The sequence below is a fragment of the Phalacrocorax carbo genome, chromosome 18, assembly GCF_963921805.1.
Source record: "Phalacrocorax carbo chromosome 18, bPhaCar2.1, whole genome shotgun sequence".
Lineage (NCBI taxonomy): Eukaryota > Metazoa > Chordata > Aves > Suliformes > Phalacrocoracidae > Phalacrocorax > Phalacrocorax carbo.
The window spans coordinates 5,407,869-5,426,338 of NC_087530.1; the positions used below are offsets into that span (position 1 = coordinate 5,407,869).

The 18,470-nt window shown below is 44.2% G+C and overlaps 1 protein-coding gene across 1 annotated transcript in view; it reads right to left on the reverse strand.

Moving 5' to 3' along the window:
* The window catches only part of CFAP77 (cilia and flagella associated protein 77), a 61,448-nt gene that overhangs the window by 41,907 nt on the left and 1,071 nt on the right, over positions 1–18,470 (reverse strand). The window lies entirely within an intron of this gene.

Consider the following 18,470-nt stretch of genomic DNA (forward strand, 5'->3'; position numbering starts at 1 on the left):
AAACGAACCCTGATAATTTATTACGCCCCTAAAGTCACAAGAATGTACCCATAAATTACTTTTTTGGAGGGGGAGGGAGGTGGTACCACTGTAGTCCATTCTGCACAACCTACTTATTAGTATCATAATTTATTATTATTATGCCCTGCTGCAAATAGAGAGGCAGATAAAACTCAAATCTATTAAAACAACCGCTCCACTTTCTCTGAGCCACTGAGGGACACCATTCCAAAGGAAATGAGATAAATTACTAAGACGAATGTATGAGTCTTGCATTACAGCACGTAGCTTGTATATATGCAAGAGCAGGAGGATAATTCAAGAAAAAGAGAGTCGTGTTAAGTTTTACCATTCAGGATTCAACACAGAGGGACTGGAATAATATCAAGTGGTCAATTAGATATTTCTAATGTATAGATTTTTTTCCCCGAAGATCCTATGTGTTAACTCAGAATGAATGTGCAACGCTGAAATAACTGCCCTGCTTCTATTGCAAATATACTTGGACCAGCATGTATTTAAAAATATGCTTTACCCAGCTATTATGAGTAAGCAGACGCTATACTGGTAAGTCTGAAAATTACATCGATAGAACATATATATCCAAGTGGTGCTGATTAATTGCCAAGTTGATTTGAATTTAGGGTTGGTGAAAGACACTGCTTTGCAGTCCCAGAAGGGCAAAGTGGCAGAGCCAAAGGTGCAGTTATAAAGTTCACCACATGCTTCCGCTAAGGGGTTTCAGATAAGTCAGCAGGAATTTTTGTAGTATTTTCCCGTCTCCTCGTTTCCTTCTGGGGTAGTCAGCTGGACCAGCAGTTTTTAATGCTATCCTCCCCAACCCTGCCATATGGATGGATTAGCAGAAATGATAATTGTATTGGGAGGTTATTGCTCATTGCCCTCTTCAGGACACAGGTCAAATGCCTGTTAGGCAATTGCAAAGTCAGGATGACTTTGGTGCTCTTGGCCGTAGTCACTGGGGTGTAATGGAGCTCTGATTCTGGAGGCTGCTGGTCCAGAATGGGTTTGGGTACGATAACCGCCAGGTCTAAGGATAAACCTCGCAGCAATCTTCTTTCTGCACAACCAATTTGTGTTTTCAGTTGGTTTTGTTTGTTTTTGTGTTTTGTTTTTTTTTTAAAGAAAAACGATGCTTATGTAATAAAAGTTCATACTGGACTTTTCTAAGTCACGTAAAAATTGCACAGGTTCAGCTGGCTTCACTTTTATGAATGCTGGGGATTCTCAAAGCAGAGTACATGAGACACAAAGCCAGCGAAACCTCAGTGGTCCACAGTGTAAACAAACTTAATGAGAAGAAAAGAGTCAGCAATCATTTCATCTTCCCTACAAAGCCTGCTGCTCTGGTCGGGAAAACAACATCCAGGCCATGCAGCAGGACTCCGAGACTTTGTGCTCTTGCTACAGAGGGTGGGGCAACAGGAGGGATTGACAAAGGAGGGAAACGAGGCCACCTACTCGCTGTGATACTGCAGATTTTCGTATTTAGACTGCCGGTGGCCTGCATCAACCTGCACATCAGATTATTACTTCTACAGTCCTGCATGCTTGTGGCAACTGCTTGTTTTGCTGTGCCTCTCTTGAATGATTCTCTGTGTCTCTTCATAGTCCATGTGTTGGCCTTTCTTGTGTGGGGATTGCTTTTCATATTGATGGTTGTGGTGTGTGGGAGTTAAAAATCAAAAGTAAATAAAATTATTTACTTTCTGACCTAAAAGGTATATGAAATACATTCATAAAGCTATATTTAACCTTGCCCCTGCTTTGGGCTTGGACATTTGCTCCTGTAACTTATCTCTTAAATTGTTTATGTAAGAACATTACAGAAGAGAAGGCAGGAACTTGTTCCACTTTCATTTGAATGTCAGTTGCCAAACCCAACACTTCTAGCTTTTTCTTTCTGGGCCTTTGTTCAGATCCTAAATATCAGAGTTCCCAGGGAAAGCTGAATCCAATTGACAAGCTGTGCTTTGTAAGGGTATTTCCTTCAGATGTGGCATTTGCCTCTCTGGCAAAGCGCAGTGCTACTACTCGGGCTCTTTTGGCAGCTTTTCCTCCTGCTTTTGCCTTTCCCCAGGGAAATGCTCTGTCTGCACGGCCTGGCAGTTTCTAGCATTTAGTTTGGTAGCTGGTTACCTTCCTCGTGAGGTTCTGGAACTGCCTGTTTACAAGCAGGAAGGCAAAGAGGGTCCAGGACACCTCCTTCCAGGCTCAGACACGTGCCTAACATGCAGTACTTAGTTTCTACTGTATATTGATGTTCAGTTTTTTCCTAAAAGAAACCTGTGGTTTCCCTGTATCGGAAGCTGTGGGTAAATCCCTACTGTTTCACAACATCATAGAGAAGCCCCAGGGCTGGCTGTGCCTCTGTTACATTTTTAAAGAGGCAGTAAACAGCATGCTTTTCTCTGAGCAACAGCTGCCTTTCTAATGGTGGATGGTGAAAGACTGCTGCAGAACTGAGGCTCTGAGATTCACTAGCTGCTGCTGACCTCAAGTGTTGCCTGAAAGCCAGGGGATGATGCCACCTCTGATGAAATACAGCATCATTATGAAATGAAAAATAAGAACAGTAGTATTGCCAGGGAGTTTTGCATCAATTAGATGGACAATAAAAGCATATCCATGTGTGACTGAGAGACATGAGATGGGTGATATTCACCTGCCTTTTCCAGGTGTTGTAGGAACCCCTTTATGTAAATGAATTGTGGCTGGGTTTTCAAGATGACTGGATTTGGAAGATCCAGTGGCACAGCAAGATGGATGCTTCATATTGTATAAAATAGTCTGTTGCTGCTGGTCACAGCAGTTACATTCTCACTTTCTAACATGCTGCTTTCTGCACTACAGGTGATGTCGGGCAGCTCTTGTTCGAGCTTGGCTAGGATAATTGAGAAATTCTGTGTGTACTGAGAGGCAGGACTAGACAGCCTGGCATCCCCAAATCGGGGACGCCTCTGACCCCAGGCTGTACATGGAGAGGGGATGTGCCTGGAGAGGGCAGCTAGGAATATGGAAAGCTTGATCTCAGTGAGCCATTTTGTGTTGCTCTAGGATACATGTTACTGTTGAAGCCAAGTTTCCAAGCCACTGTTTCCTCTTCAAAAGGGAAGAGGATGATAGGAGCCTAAGCGGAGCAAGGGTAGTGAAATTTAAAAGTATTATGACACACATACATTTAATATTACATCACATGTAAGGGAACAAGCACATATGATCGCAATATTACAAGATGAATATAGGTCCTACGACATTAAATTTAGTGCCTTGTGATTGATGGTCCTTTGTTTGCAGGTTTTCTTTTATGTATATATTATTTCTGTAGGATAAGCATCTTACCAGCTAGAAGAAACATACAACTTTTTTATTTTCTAGCATGTAATTTCTGTTTGATTCACAGCTAATAAATAGGTCATCTTGTACTTTCAAAATGCCAACATGCAGTAATTCAGTGAAATGGAGACTCTACATTAAAAAGCTGTCAACCTCAGTGCAATTTTCCTGCACCCTACGCTCTGGAAAGATACCTTGTCACTCACGGTTCAGCTCTGTTTTCCTGAAATATCTCTTCTTCTGCATAAATAATGAATATAGTTGCATGAGAATATCTGGCACAATGTCTCTTCTTCCTCCCACTCTAAGGAGCTGCAGTACAGCTGCTGTATTTATTGGCTGATCTTCCCAACAAATCTTACTGAAATCACAGGTGTGGTAATAGCGTGGCCCCCTCCCAGCTGGAGGCAGGTGTTCTCCGCTGTGCTAACCCCATCCTACCCGCCTGGCTCAAGTCGGGGAAATGCTGCCTTTAAAAAAGCCTACTTCTCAAAATGTAAAGGCTACATGACACAGAATAATTTAAAACACTTCCTCGCTTTCACTCTCTTTCCATTTCTAATGGGTTATGCAGGTCTTGGACAGAAAAGGTATTTGGCTGAAGCAGATTCCAATTAGGAGTTTTTAAAGTTAATTCTATTCTTTTAAAAAAGCTAGCTATAAAACCCATCAGATTACTAAACCTGTCTCCTATTTCACATGATTTACAATGTTTTTTATGGCTTTCTCCTAGTAGCCCACTAGAGGTAACACAAGGATGGCAAAACCTGGTTCTGCACCTCCGATTTCAGCAACAAACCAGTGGAGTTGGGCTGCTGTGGCACTGCTGCTAGTGACAGGGGAAAGAAGACTTAAGGCCAGGAGGAGTCCTGTGATTTTCTAGTCCGATCTGAAAAATTATGATGCATTCAAGGGATTTCACTTTCAGAGACAACTTTCAGGTGCAATGCAGGGAAATTTCTGCAGCGCCGATTCCAAAATCTCTGAGTACTTGTAAGCCACCATCGCAGACAAAATTTCAAGCCAAAGGTTTCATCCTGCAGGTGTTTGCCCTGACCCTAAGTTTGATAACGCGGTGTGAGGCAGGGGCAATGCTGTTTCAATGAAAAACTGGATCGGCTCCAACCATGAACAATTTGGCGGTGCCTTTTGTGGTTTTGAATCAATAGAAAGTTGAAACTTGAAGATGTCAACCCCATAAAAATGGGAAAAGCAGGGTATGCTAACCCCCTGTGAACCGGGTTTTACAAGAGATAAAGCTGCTGAATCCTCACAGTGAGGTCCAAAAGTAATTTAAATCTCCTCTCCTCTCTCCTTGCTCCCAATTTCCCCATCCCAGTTGTTGTTAGATCCATCAGCTGAGAAGGAAAGTTAGAGAGTGACACTAATAAGGAGGGCTCAGACACACTAAGAGTATTAAAAGGTTAGGTCATGGTGTGTTCTATTAAATAGAATATTAATTGAATTCTTGACATCTGAGGTGAACTGTGACACGCTCATGGGATAAATATTGCATTTAACAGAGCGTCATGACCTAAAGCTCTAAATACTATTGAGCATCAGTGCCAATCCTTCACAATAGATCTTAGCCTCAGTCCTCGGGGTACGAATGCTCCCTTGGAGTTTTGGAAGCTTGAGCTTAAGAATAGGTTTCACATTTCTTGTTTCTGTTCTCAGTTAAGTCCAAAATTGCTTCTTCCATCTCAAGGCTACACTCTGTTTCAGACTTTTGGTTACAGACTCTTAAGATATAGCTAGAAACGCACGTTTCAAATGCAATGCATTACAAACCTATTGGGCATGGTACAAGAAAGGTTGAAAGAAAATTTCTCTGTCTCCACCCCCGCACCATAAAGGAGATTAAAACATTAAAAAGACCAATTAAAAATAGGGAATCTCATAGCAACATTTTCATTAACCCTCCCTGGTTCTTCTTTCTGTCTCATTAGTCATCACAGGGAGAGGAAGGATCATTTTAATTAGCAGCATTGTAAAGCTTTATTTAAGGCAACTGCCCCTCCTGCTGCTCTCTGGATTACCCTGCCGGCTTATAAATACAATACCGCATCATTAACAGCCAAAAACAACACCACTGAAGGGTTTGGAAGAAAGAAGATCCACTATGGTCAATGTTTAGGGCTCTTTAACAATGTCCTTTCTCCTTATTCAGGCATAATTCAAGCGTAATATTGGGCTTTATAAAACAACTCAATATCCTCTTACAGCAAAGCCCTTTCTAGTTGAGGATACCATGTGTTCAACTTTTTTCCCCTTTGTTTTCAAGGCAGTGAAAGCATAGAACCACATCTGATAGGATAGACGTGGTTGATAGGATCACAGGTTTTCCGATGTCCCACTTCAGAATTACTTGTTAAATTCCCAAATTAAAGGGACTGCTGCACGCTAACAGCCTTGCAGGAGGGAGGTCAGCAATGAGACCCCAACTGGGGGAGGCTGGTGGAGCATTTTAGAAAGCGGTTCTTGGGAGCTGGGATGAAAACAAAATGAGTGCCCACATTTCACGGAAAGGAAATTGCTTTTTCCAATCATCGCTTTGTTGAATTTCACATTTTTGCAGAAATGAGCCCAGTGGGTCTGTTCTGTTAAGAAACCCTCAGCCAGTGTTTCCAGCCAGCAGCTTCCATACCTGGGAGCGCAGTCTGCAGTGCATGTCCGTGCAGAAGAGCAAATTTGCTCTCCCTCACACCTATTCAGTGTGCGACTGACCACCACTGCAGTGCACAGGCTTATTTTTAATGTAGTTTGAGTCACTACATTTCATGCAGGAATTAGATGCAAACCAAGACCTCTCACCCTCTTGCAGGGTCATGAGTCAGGGACACGTTAACAGAAACGAATGGGACAGCATGACCCCAAATCCTAAATTCCCCAAACCTTGGGAAGATCTGAATGCTGCCTTCCAGCCGCTTGCTATTTCAAAGTCCTACAAACAAACAGAACGTTTTCCTTCTGGACCATCCAGCAGCAGCTTCTGTCTTGTGTCCAGGAGAATAGCGATGAAAACACCACATTTCTTAAGACGTACACTACACAAAATGTCCTCCTTACCAAGAAACCACAACCCAGACTATTAGGATTCACCCTTTAGATCTGTGGCCTACTTTCCCTGACCTGAATATGTAACTATGGACTCTTCAGTACACCTGGGTGCTGCGATCTCTAGTTGTTCATCACTGTCCAGCCAAGGCAACCCTGTCTTTCCCTTGGAGCTATTAGTTACACAGAGGAGTTTAAGCGCTGCGAGTACTCTACCATGGAATTTTCATGTTGGGACCACAGTCAGGATTTGATTTCTCAAAGTTATAACATCACACAGCTGAAGTTAGCGGAGTTCGAGCTATCTTCTTTGCTGCTGGGTGCCAAGTTGTTGCATTAAGGTATATTAGCCACCTAATTCTTCCACTTTATTGCTTGATATGGCAGAAAGAAAATCAGACCAGAGGGGATGAACTCTTAACATTGAAGTCTGAAAACACAAAGTGGGGTTCATCTCCCCCCGAGAGCAAGCTCGCCCTGACTTCAGTTGGAGCACTAAGCAGAGAGTGGAGGTAACATTGGGTTCTTCAAAAAATGTGCATATTCCTGAAGAAAGGTTTAAAAATGACTAGATATACTCGACTTTACCTACATGAACTACTGTTTAAGTAATAACAAAAAGGAAGACAGTAATGATGTATCACTGAATGATTAATGTATTGCCACATAGAGTTTGTTTCATATTAAGTCAAGATCTGCATCTGTGGAGGTTTGCAGGGAGAGGTGATATCTTCTATGGAAGTAACTGCTACATGTCAGACTGTAAGTGAATTAGAAATAAGCAAAATATTTTCACTTTAAAAAAAAAAAAAAAAACAGAGGGGAAGGGAAAACCACCAAAGTTCTACTTTGGGACTGACCAGCCCCTCTGCCCCCATCTCAGCTCATCTCCGCTCAGACAGACTGAGCAGGTCACAGACCTGAGCTACTGTCACTAAAAGCTCATCATCAAAACTGGGGGAGGCTTGCAGAGGCCGGCGCGCTGCCAGTGCTCGAGTAGAACTGCAGCTTCAAGGGATATCAGTCTCCGGAGATCACGGATGCTAAACTCACTTAAAAACAGACAGTGATGAATAGTCTGAGTAACAGTAATTGTAAAAGTTTATATAGGAGTTGCTTTGTTTTCTATTTATAGCCGCACTGTATTTTTCTTGTAATACATTTTTAATGACTTATAAGGCCTAGTTATTTATTCTCCTGAAGCCAAATACTTTCTTACCCTGATAATGCAAGCGAATGAGCTTTGCACAGAAGAGCTACATGGGAGATAGATGGATCTGCTCCCTGCACTGGCAGCAGGCTGGGGGGACGCTGCATGGCTCTTGGGAGCCCCTCGGCACCCAAGGCGCTGATGCAGCGGGGACCCAAGCATGCAGCTCCCTGCTGCCTCTCTGCAGAGGGACTGCCTGTGGAGGGCCCTCCCTGGGCCAGAAACTTTCCAAATTACTAATTATTCCATCTGCACACAAGGGAATCTCTTTTTATGGTTACTTTGCTCTATATTTCCTAATCCAACGTCAACATTAGTTAAAAAACTGCCCCCAAACCTGCAGTGCGATGTAGGTAGTGGCCCCTTCCATCTGTGTGTTGAAAAGTTAAGTAGCATGAACAACAGACCAAACAAAAGCAGAAGATGGGACGCTTTGAAATGGCAGGTATTTGCATGAAACATAATTAATCCGCTAAACCAGCATCCATCCCTAAGCACAAATGCTGATTGCTTCATGATGAGTCTAACCAGAATGGCATTAACTCCACTATTTTTTCTAAATTGTTTTATATCAAATATTTTCTTTTGACCCTTCTTTATATTTAGATTAATAACTATGTAATCACTTCATTAGTTTATTTAGATTATGTCATTTTAGGGAATTATTGTTTAGATCAGCCTTGTCCTTCCCATCTATCTGTGCCTTCCCAGAATTAAGTAATATCTAAGGAAACCAATTAATTGCAACTCGACCGCTGTAATGGGGTCTGCTCTACAATGTGGCAATGTCTAATGGAGTTTTAATTTCCCCATGGTGAGTCAACATTTGTTTAAAGATAGAAGACTGTCAGAGCAAACCACTGTCTGAGACACACACAGCTTCTTCCAAGTCTGTGGGGCTGAACAGGCATCTTGGGGCTACTTCTTTTGTTGGGGGTAAAAATCACAGAGGGTCATAGCTGGGGCATCAAAGAGCCACCCCAATTCCCACCACAGGCTGAGGTTTCCTGTCGACTTGCAGAACATAGGGGACATACAGCCCTCCATGGCTCTCAGGCTGCACCTCCCAACTCTGCAGGGGTCCTGGGTGCTAAAATGAACTTGTTGCCCAGTGAAGGTTTGACAGCCCTTTTTCAATGCATGGTCTTCCTTAGGAAATATTTCTTTAACTGTCCTGGGTCATTGCTATGCAGTTGCACCAGCAAGTTCTTGTCATGGAGCAGAAGCCCATCATGGTGGGGGGCTGTCAAAAACAAAAGCCTCATCCCCAAGGAACGTGCTGTACCCATGTAACTCATGACACACACGGGACAGCAGAATTTATAACAAGGGGTTTTTTTTCCATTAATTGGATTGTTCAGAGTATTTAGTACTGCCAGAAGTTATATTTGGGGTTCTGGAGGGAGGCGAAGCACCCAGAGCCCTTTGAAATGGCCCCGCTCCCTCCCTCGCTCAGGCCCTGGGCATCTTTGCAAACCTCAGTCTATGCGCTGTTGACTAATGACTGTTTTGCTTGGTGAATGCTGACAAACTTCTGAAGTCAGTCTGCCTTTCCCAATCTTCTGACAGCTTAAAAGAATTGAAACAAAGCTACATTATGATGCAACCAATTTCAGCAGCATCTGATTAACAAAAGGAGGCCACAGCTACCTGACAGCAGCCGGTGGTTATTTTTTATTTCTAAAACAAACTGATGGCCTCAAACATTCATACATGTATTTATTTTTTTGTTTAAATGTCTCATTTCCAGGTTTTTTTTGGATCGTGCAAGGAAATAAAGTTTTGCAATTCTTCTTCTCATAATAAGTCTGTCCAAAAATGATGTTGCTCGTTGTGTTGAAAGATGGTTTCATTTTCTACTCAAAATTGGTATGAAAAATTTGCCTTGCCAAATGAACATTGTATACTGAACTTGTCAAATCCTCTCTCCTGACACAAATAAAAGATAACATTGGGTGGCAGCATGTAAAACAGCACTGACAAGACAGCTAGGATGGAAGCAAAGAAATGCATATTTTTCTCTTTCTCTCTTCCTGAGAAAGGTAGGGGAAAGATCCAGGTGAGAGAATGCTGGCATGTTACAACCAAAAATACATCATCTAAAGACTTAACAAGCCATTTCAATGCAGGTTTTAAGATGAACACAAGCGATTCCATTTCTGATTAGCAAAATCATGACAAAAGTCTTGACTTTTTTCCAGGCAACCACCAAAGCTGCTAAGTTGAAAGACTGGCTGGATGAAAGGGGTATTCAGTTAAAAGTTCACAACTCTGCTGTGCAGGCTGGAAGAACTACTTACAGCACTGCTGAAAATTATTCCAACTATATTTAAAAATAAATAAGGTAATGATAGCACTTTCATTAGATCTGCAGTCACCCTATGTAAGTGGTTTTTTTCCTATTAAAATTGTTGATTGAAAACTGTTAGCTATTTATCAGCCCAAAATTACATTTCTTCACTCCTAGGGGTTGCCTCTGTTAAAAATCACAACTGCCGCCTAGTTAGTAACAAGAAAAGACGCCTAAAACTGCAGTTTTGGGTTTGGGGGGGAGGAATACAAGCATGAAACACAGATTGCACCTTCAAATCCCCGATGGCATCACGCTTCTTTGTTCTGCTAAGAAAAATTAACCTCAATCTCGGCTCAAGGTCCCCCGATTGATTATCATAGTCATTTAAATACTGTAATCTCATTTTCAGCATCAGGGAAAGGGAGCGAAAAGAAGAAAAAGAGAAAGAGGTGGGGAAGCGAGGGGGAGAGAAAGAGAAAACAGAATAAATTATCTGACAAAAGGAAAAAGGGCCTTTCTGCTTACGGAGCCTATTTCAGATCCTTCCACTTGATTGGAAAAGTTGATGAAGTTTAAATGAAGCAGAATTAGAGGCTCAGGCCACTGAGTATTGACAGGGGCCCATGGAAGAATGTGCAATTCAATAGGCTTGATTTCTGTGGAAAACAGGGGAAAGGCCTAAATGGTATAATCTTCAATCAAATCTAATATCGACACTGACAAGGCAGGGTAATGAGATAGGCCAGATCAGGCATGTTGGTTAAAGAAATTAATCCCTCTTGCTGCACCAAGAGTTCAGCTTTGATGCCTATTGTACAGACCCCCGTCCCAGCCTATCTAAATGCTAACTAACTGCGAGTGTGATCTGGGACTGTGCTTTTCATCGCTGGGGCTAATCTGATAACAATTTTAGCTCCCTGATTATGGCGGCAGAGGTAGCACGGCAGTCCCTCGCCGTGGCACCGCAGAGAGGGAGGAGAGGGGCAGAGCACCGTGATGGATGCGGCCGCGCCGGTGCGGGGAAACTTGTGTTTCGGAGTGTATTAGAGCATTAACACACCATAATACATGGTAATTAGTGTAGTTACAGTCGCCTCCTGACCAGCTGATTGGGATCTCTTGGGAACCACGGAAGGGGCCGGGCAGCAAGCAGGAGGGTGATCCGAGAGAGCAAATGTAAAGGGACGTTGGGAAGTTGAAAAGCGTGCTGCAAACAAAGGGGCTTTCCTACACCTGGGCGAGCAGCCTGAAGCTAACAATTAAAATCATCTTTATTTTTCAGGCTAGTTGGCTCTTCACTAAGCAATACAAGGTTCGTTGTGTTGGCTTTTCTGCTTTCCCCCCCCACCCCAGCCTAGGAATTACACTATTACTTTTAATCAGGTTTCACTTTTAAGATTTTTAGGCACAAAACCCACATTGGTTTGCTTAAAAAAAATCAGACTAGATACATTTCCCCTGATATCAAAGTTTTCTTAAAGGCTGTCACAGGAAATCTAGTAATAGGCTCCCACTTCCATTTATCTATGCTACTTCAAATAAATGTGAGTAGAAAAGTCAGTGTAATTTATTTTGTAAAGTAAAAATGGTTAAAAGAGAAAATATCCTCAGAAATGCAGGTTCTGTCTAATCTGTACAATGTGAGCAGCCAAGCAAGAACAAAACAATCCCTGCAAGATGACAAAGGCTTCTCAAATTCAATAATTAAGCATAAGAGCATCTCTAAGAATTTGCATGGAAGGCAACCCACCCTTGGGGAAAGTGTGGCTAAAAACTTGCAAAAATGCGGAACAGAAAAGGTTGGTCCCTGTGATTGCTGTGAACGTGATTCGTTTGCTCTATATTCCGCTAGGCAGCACTCAAAAAGAGGGGAAATGATTGCCGCAAAGGTTTAAAAATGAAGAGCTTTTCTCATTTTCTTTCGGCAGCTGCCTGCCGGTTGCCTGCCCAATGCCCTCCTGTCCAGGACAGTCCTCACTGAGCCTCCGCCAGCTTTTCTGCTACGCTCAGGACATTTTCTTGTGTCTCTTCCAGAGAAGGAGCGATAATTATTGTTGGTGGAGTGGGAAGCCGAGGGCGGAGAGGAAATAGGGCAGAGATGTTCCTGTCCTCTTACAAGGTTTAGCTGGGTCTCTGGTGCTGCTCCTGGCCTGCTGGGTTCGGTGTCTCTGGAGAAGGGTTTGTGGGTAAGGGCACGTTATCGGGATTTGGAATATCCCTGACTTTCTGCATGGCGTCTTCAGTTTGAGTCTGAAAATCATCTCTTGGCTTAACGTAGTTTGGGACCAACGCCATAAACTGGTGTTGGCTCTCCTCCCAAGTTTCTTAAATCTTTCAGACAATAAAGCCTGAGTTTTAGGTTCATCATAAAAATTTATAGCCTGCAACAGCTCTGGATGCACTGTGAGCGCGTGGACTCATTTGTGGCCTTTTAAAATTTTTTCTTTCCTCTTCTGCCTACATTGTCTCTTCCATTGGCTTAATTTCTGCGTTTACATCACCAACAGCTCGCGCAAGAGGCTGTACAGATGTTCTCTGCCATGACAATGCCGCTAGTAGGGTCATAATGCAACAATTTGGTCTAATGGTTATTATTGTGCTGGCTGACTTCAATAATGCACTTTTAAATCAAAGGGCCTTTGAAGCTTTATTTCCATTGTATTAGGCAAATACACATAGAAGATTTTCACAAACATAAAAGGCATTCACCTTGTAATGTTTCTGGGCTTATTAGTCTCACCAATTTGCATTGTTTTGTTCACATCACATAAAGGATCAAAATGCCCTTTTGCTTGCTTTTACATGCTGCGTACTGATCTTGGAGGTGAGCAGCTACGGATGCCCAGTGCTGCTGCCGCCGCCCCTCCGCCCACTGAATCACAGCTGGCAGTCTGCAGCCTGAGTCCTGCCTTCAAATCACCAGGAGAAAAACCCACTACTTCCATTCACGCAGAATGTTTACTTGCCTCTTGGAAATGCCTTATTTATTTCAGTGGTGCCTGTACAAAATATGGGAGGGCACTAAAGCTCATAAGGAGTTTAATTTCTAGTGTACCAAATAATTCATTTAAAAATCTTAAATGAGTTCATGCTGAGAAGAAAACCCTTACAAGTCGGAGCATTGGCAAGACAAAGCTCAGAACCAAATCTAATGATTATTTGACTAACCAGCCCTTCATTAGTTTATTTCTCTAATGAATTATTGAGCTGTACTGTGTAGACATTTTAGAATACATTTTTAAAAACACAACACTGGCCTTAGATTGCAAAAATATAATAGTAGTAGTGATACAATAATGATAGTAATAAGCACACAAAATGCTGCATAAACACTAATTAATCCTCAGCGTCCCCAGGCAGCAAGCACAGAAGGTAGGATGCTCATCACATGTAGTGACTTGAGGTAAATAGTCTAATTAACACCAAATAAAAGACGACCTTATTCCAAACACGGCTCTCAGTACTTGTGGCTACTCTGCTCTGTGTTACAGGGTTTATTCACCTAAGACAGACAAACTAAAATCTGGGCCCCAACCAAGTTTCCAATAGACACATTGAGTGCAAACAGCTGAGAGCAGGTATTAGGAGAGGGAACAGAGTTATTTAAATCAACAAAGCTAACACCTGAGGGAAGTTATCCAAATGCTTGTGGAGGATGCTGTGCAGGGTGGTGATGCTGTCAGCAGAGTTTGCCACACCTGGGGCTCTTGCTCAACACAGCAACAGCTGTGAGATCTTGGCTGTGGCTGAACCCCCCGATCATTTGGGTAGAGCAGGGGTGGCTGTGGGGACCTGCGCTGTCTCGGCATGCTTGGCGCATAGGCGCTCTGCGGAGAGGGAGTGATTTTGCTCTCTGTCAGTCCCAGCTGTCACGCAGATGCTATACCTGCACAGTTTCTGATTGTTCATGCAGCCACTCCCTGAGCATCCAGCAATGAGTATATTTTTAAGGAAGCCTTTATTTTATCGCCCTCCCTTCCTGTGCAGGCTAGCAGTCCTGCACAAAGGTGGATGAGGATCACAAAGGTGAGTAGTGCCTCCTGGCTCTGCCCTGAAGAAGGGCTTGGTGAGGTGGGAGCATCGTTCCAGGTTCACCTCGGCTCCTCGCTATATTGGTGCTGGGAGAGCTAAAGAAGATCAGTGGACTTGGAGAGAAGGTTTTTTTTTTAAAAAAAAAGGTGAGGGTTAAAGGCTCAAAGATTGAGCACAACATTCAGGTGTGTAAAAGCCCTGTTACAGCCTCAGTGCAAGTCTATTAATAAAAGTTTCAACTCCAGGGTGATGGAAAACCTGCCCTTTCAGTAATTACTGTTGCAGGAGATGTTTGTGACGCACGCAGGTTACAACTCAAAGCAAATGTCCTATTTCACACCGTGTACTTGTCCATGTTTGTCTCTCACATAATTAGAGCTTTTTTTCAATATGTGATACAATTTCAGTTTGATAAAATGCTGCCACTTCCTTTTCTTAGCTGTCCTTCCTATGGATCGCTCCAGAAACCAAAACGAGTTTGCAACAACTCTCAGCAGTGCCTTGCTCTGTGACAAGTCAGGCAGCTCAGAAATACTTTACGATAAGGCTCAATAGGTGTGAAAGGAAAAAGAAACATGTGGTGAGTGATTTCTGCCTTTACTTGGTACCCATGTAGTGAGCGGAGTCCCATGGCCACTCGGCTGGTGCCCTGCCATCACCTGCACTGAGCTGCTCTCCCTGGGCATGAAGCAGGCTCCCAGGTAAGCATGGGGCAAGCGCTCCTGCCTGTCCCCTTCCTCCGCTAAAAAGGGCAGTTCAGCCTCCCTGGCCTAGTTAATCCTTCTTCTGCTGGGTTTGCCAGAACCAACGCTATCAGTGTGCCAGTTCCTGTGCTTTTGTGAGTTTTTTTGATGATAGTCTTCTTCTGGAGACTGTGATTGCTGAAGTTTTATTGCTTGAGTCCTGTAGCTTTTGTTCTCTCTTATTTGGAAAACAGAAAAAATTCCAGCTCTCAGGGTTGGAAAGAAAAGCTTAGGAAATTTAACCCTAAATGGCCTGGCATTCAGAACAACAAAAAGCTTGGCATCAGTTGTCATGCAAATAACAACCTTTTAAAACAAATATTGCAGGTTCCAGTAGTGCTGAAAACTTCTGTTTGTTAAATCTGATTCTCCTGCAGCTCGGATGACTGGGATTGAGACCCCACGCCAGCCTTTCCCAGCCTGCAAAGCCCCATCCTCCTCCTCCGAACTGCCAGCACTGAAACAACTTTTTAATGTTGAGAGACACAGTTCAGGCTCTGAAGGTGAGTTGGATGCCTCAGAGCTCTGAAGGTGTTTCATGGAGAGCAATCTCCCACTTCCTGCACGTCCGCTGGCCACGCTTGTTAGAGTGGATGCTTTAGCACGTGGGTCTGGCAGCCGGGATTTCCCATTTACCTCCACACACCAGGGATATGTTCAATGCCAGGCTGGTGACACAGTGACTTTGGCAGCAATATGTTGAACTTAATTATGGCATATTATCCCAAAGATGTTAATATAAATGTAACCAAACTGTTGTGGCCACTTTTTCTGGAGTGCATGTCAGGCGTTGTGGGGTTAACTGTGGTGAAGTCTTGTTTCCTACTCAGAGCTGGCTTATTTTTGTAATGCAGTAGTTTTCAGTAATTTTGTATTGAGAAAAGTGCTTGTCTAAGGCTTTTACTGGTAAAACCAAACAAACTAAAAATGCTTTGCTCAGATTTTTACTAGCATCAGTAGGTGAAATACTTCCCTTAATTTTATGCTGCAAGCAAATATATAGATAAACTAAATTAATTCCTTGATTAATTAAAGCACATCACATTCTACCTGAGAAAAATAGAGCATTCATCCCTAGAAATCTTTATGTGAAAAGATGATGTTTTTAGCCTGTGCTAGCCAGCATGTGTGGATACATCCTGGTGGGAGGATGGGGCTGGGCGGAGCTGAGGCAGGAGGGTCAGCCAGAAACGCAGGCAGTCGCCTGTGCTGTGGTCTCCGTTTGGGTACCTGGTGCCTCATTTAGAAGATACGTGAGAGAACTGGGAGAGAATGTGGGGGATCCTGTTGTTGACTGCTGCAAAGTAGGAGGTCTCTCACACTTGCACTAAGGTTTTGGGGAGGAGCGTTAGGTGGAGGAGGATTGGGCAGTAAGTGTCCCATCCATCACACCTGGGCTTCAGGTTCTCCTGTATTTGCTGTCCCGTGAACCTCACTGACAGCTGTTGGAGCTGTGTGTTCCTCAGTGCCCTCCCACAGCTGCCAGAAGCACTTGTCCGAGCAGCAGTTGTCTCAAAACCTTTTGTCCCTTTCTTCTAAACCATCTTTGTGTCCTTGTTTTTCAGGTGGCACTGCACAGCGTGAGGATTGAGACCTGCTGGCAATGCCCTTTGGCAGCTCTCTCCAAAATGCCTGGTCGCCAGGGGTCTCCCAGGGAGGGGAAGAGATCCCAGGCTGCAGTTGGAAGCACTAAGAGGAGATGTGGCAGAGGGCTGATGCTGTGAAGGTGCCACTACCAGTGCGTGCACCAGCAAGCAGGACTGGCTGGGTGCCAATGCTTACCCAGTAAACTGCCACCCCGTCACTGTCACCTCCTGGCAGCAGGGGACACCCTGGTAAATTCAGCATTTGGTGAGGCACGACGTAGTGTGGGAAGGTAGTTGGCAGGGGGTCAGCAGTTTGCTGCACAAATCTGACGATGTAATTTACTGAGGTGTAATCATCACCGATTCCAAGAGTAAAAGCGTCCCTTTTAATAACCCAGTGACTTCATGCTAAAGAATTGCATTAGGAGGATGCAGTTGTCTTTATATCCCTACCAACTAGCTTACTGTGAAGGAAATCCTCCTGCAAGGAAGCCCTGAGAGAAGAGTTGTCCATGATGCTATAATTGGACACTAATTTTTCTCAAAACTTGCTCAAATTTTAGTTTCACCTGGCCAGATAGCAGAAATCCAGATTGAGTCTTACTAAAACATCCCATGGTTTATAAGTGCTCAGAAATCCCACTGCTAGGATGCTCTGCAACAGTTATGCTGAGAAAAAACTCAAGCTCTAAAGCTGGGGCTGAACAAACTGCTGGACCCGAGGGGAGAAGACATCAACTGAGCTCTAGGGACAGACAGCGCTCGGCCGAATGCTCCCGTCCAGACAGGCAAAACTCCCACATAAATCAACATAATCTTAATGACCGCATATAATCTACCTGCAACATACATGCTACAGCAGAGGAGCTGCTCTTTGTAGGACTACCCCAGTGTTTTATTTGTAGACCTGGGATTTACGGCGCTGACGGGTGGTTTATACCTGTTTCAATTTAAGGAACGTAAATGCATCGTGAAAATAAGCAGGATCAACCCAACCCTGCAATTATGCCTTAGCATACCTTAAAAGCCATATAATTACATAGCCTTCTGATCCATATCCATGCATCACCTAAAAATGTATTTACTAGCACACTCTTCTAAGAAAGGCAGAAACAGTTTGGAGGGACGGGGAAGATGCGGTGCTGCCTCCTCTCCCTCCCAGCAGCGCAGCTGCCCCCACCCGAGGAGGTTCACCCTGCCTACATCTGTCCGCACCAGTGCGTTCCAGGGGGGGACGACGACTACGTGAGGAAATATCCCCCTCCAATTCCACTTCTAAGCAAAGATACCGCCACTTCCTATCAAACTTACAGGATCCAGAGAAAATAAAAAATGTAGAAGTTTTGGATTTCAAAAGAGTGAAGCTGCTTTTGCATTATGATGCAAAACCTGCTTTCTTCCTTTGCCTTCCTAATATAATTCCCGGATAGATTTTTTTTTTTTTTAGAGTTTTATGAGAAAAAAAGATGATATTCGACGTTGCAAGACTCAGATTTTCTGTGATATTGAAAATTCCAAAATTTTATGGCCGACTTCCACGCCTGCCGGGGTACGATTACCAGGGGAACTCAAGACCTTAACTACCGCAGCAGAGGCTGAGCAGCCGCGGTTTGAATGTCACCGCTGCCCGCTGCGGGAAAAACAACGGTTTTGTGCAGAACTGGCTGCCCTCGCCAGGAGAAGTAGTAAATTGCAGCTGGTCCAACCGCTGCAGGGGGGGCTGCGGCTGCCTCCCTCCCTCTGCACCCCCAGGGCAACGCTCCTGGCCCCCCCCCCCCCGGCGCTGGGGAGGGGGGCTCAGCACCGGCCGGCGGCGTGTCCCGGGTGGGGACGGGGGTGGGACAGGGCTGGCTGGGGCAGGAGGGTGTTCTGCGAGTGCCATCCAGGGGAGCAGAGCTGTACTTCGGCGGCTGCTCCCGGCGGGGACGGACACACGCCCGGGGCGGGGTGGGGGACGACAAGGGGACGGGACTCACGTCCCGGGGGAGGCGGGGGATTCAAGGGTGGCTTTCGGTGGTTGTGGATGTTGAGGAGGAGGAGGAGGAGGAGGAGGCAGCCGAAGTGAGATGCCTGAAGCTTTCTAAAGCTCAGCTTTAGAAAACTTTTCTTTTAGAAAGCTTTTCTAAAGCTTTCCGGAGCTCAGCCCGCCCACAGGACGAGGGCACGAGTGGAATTGGTAAGACGAGAAGCGT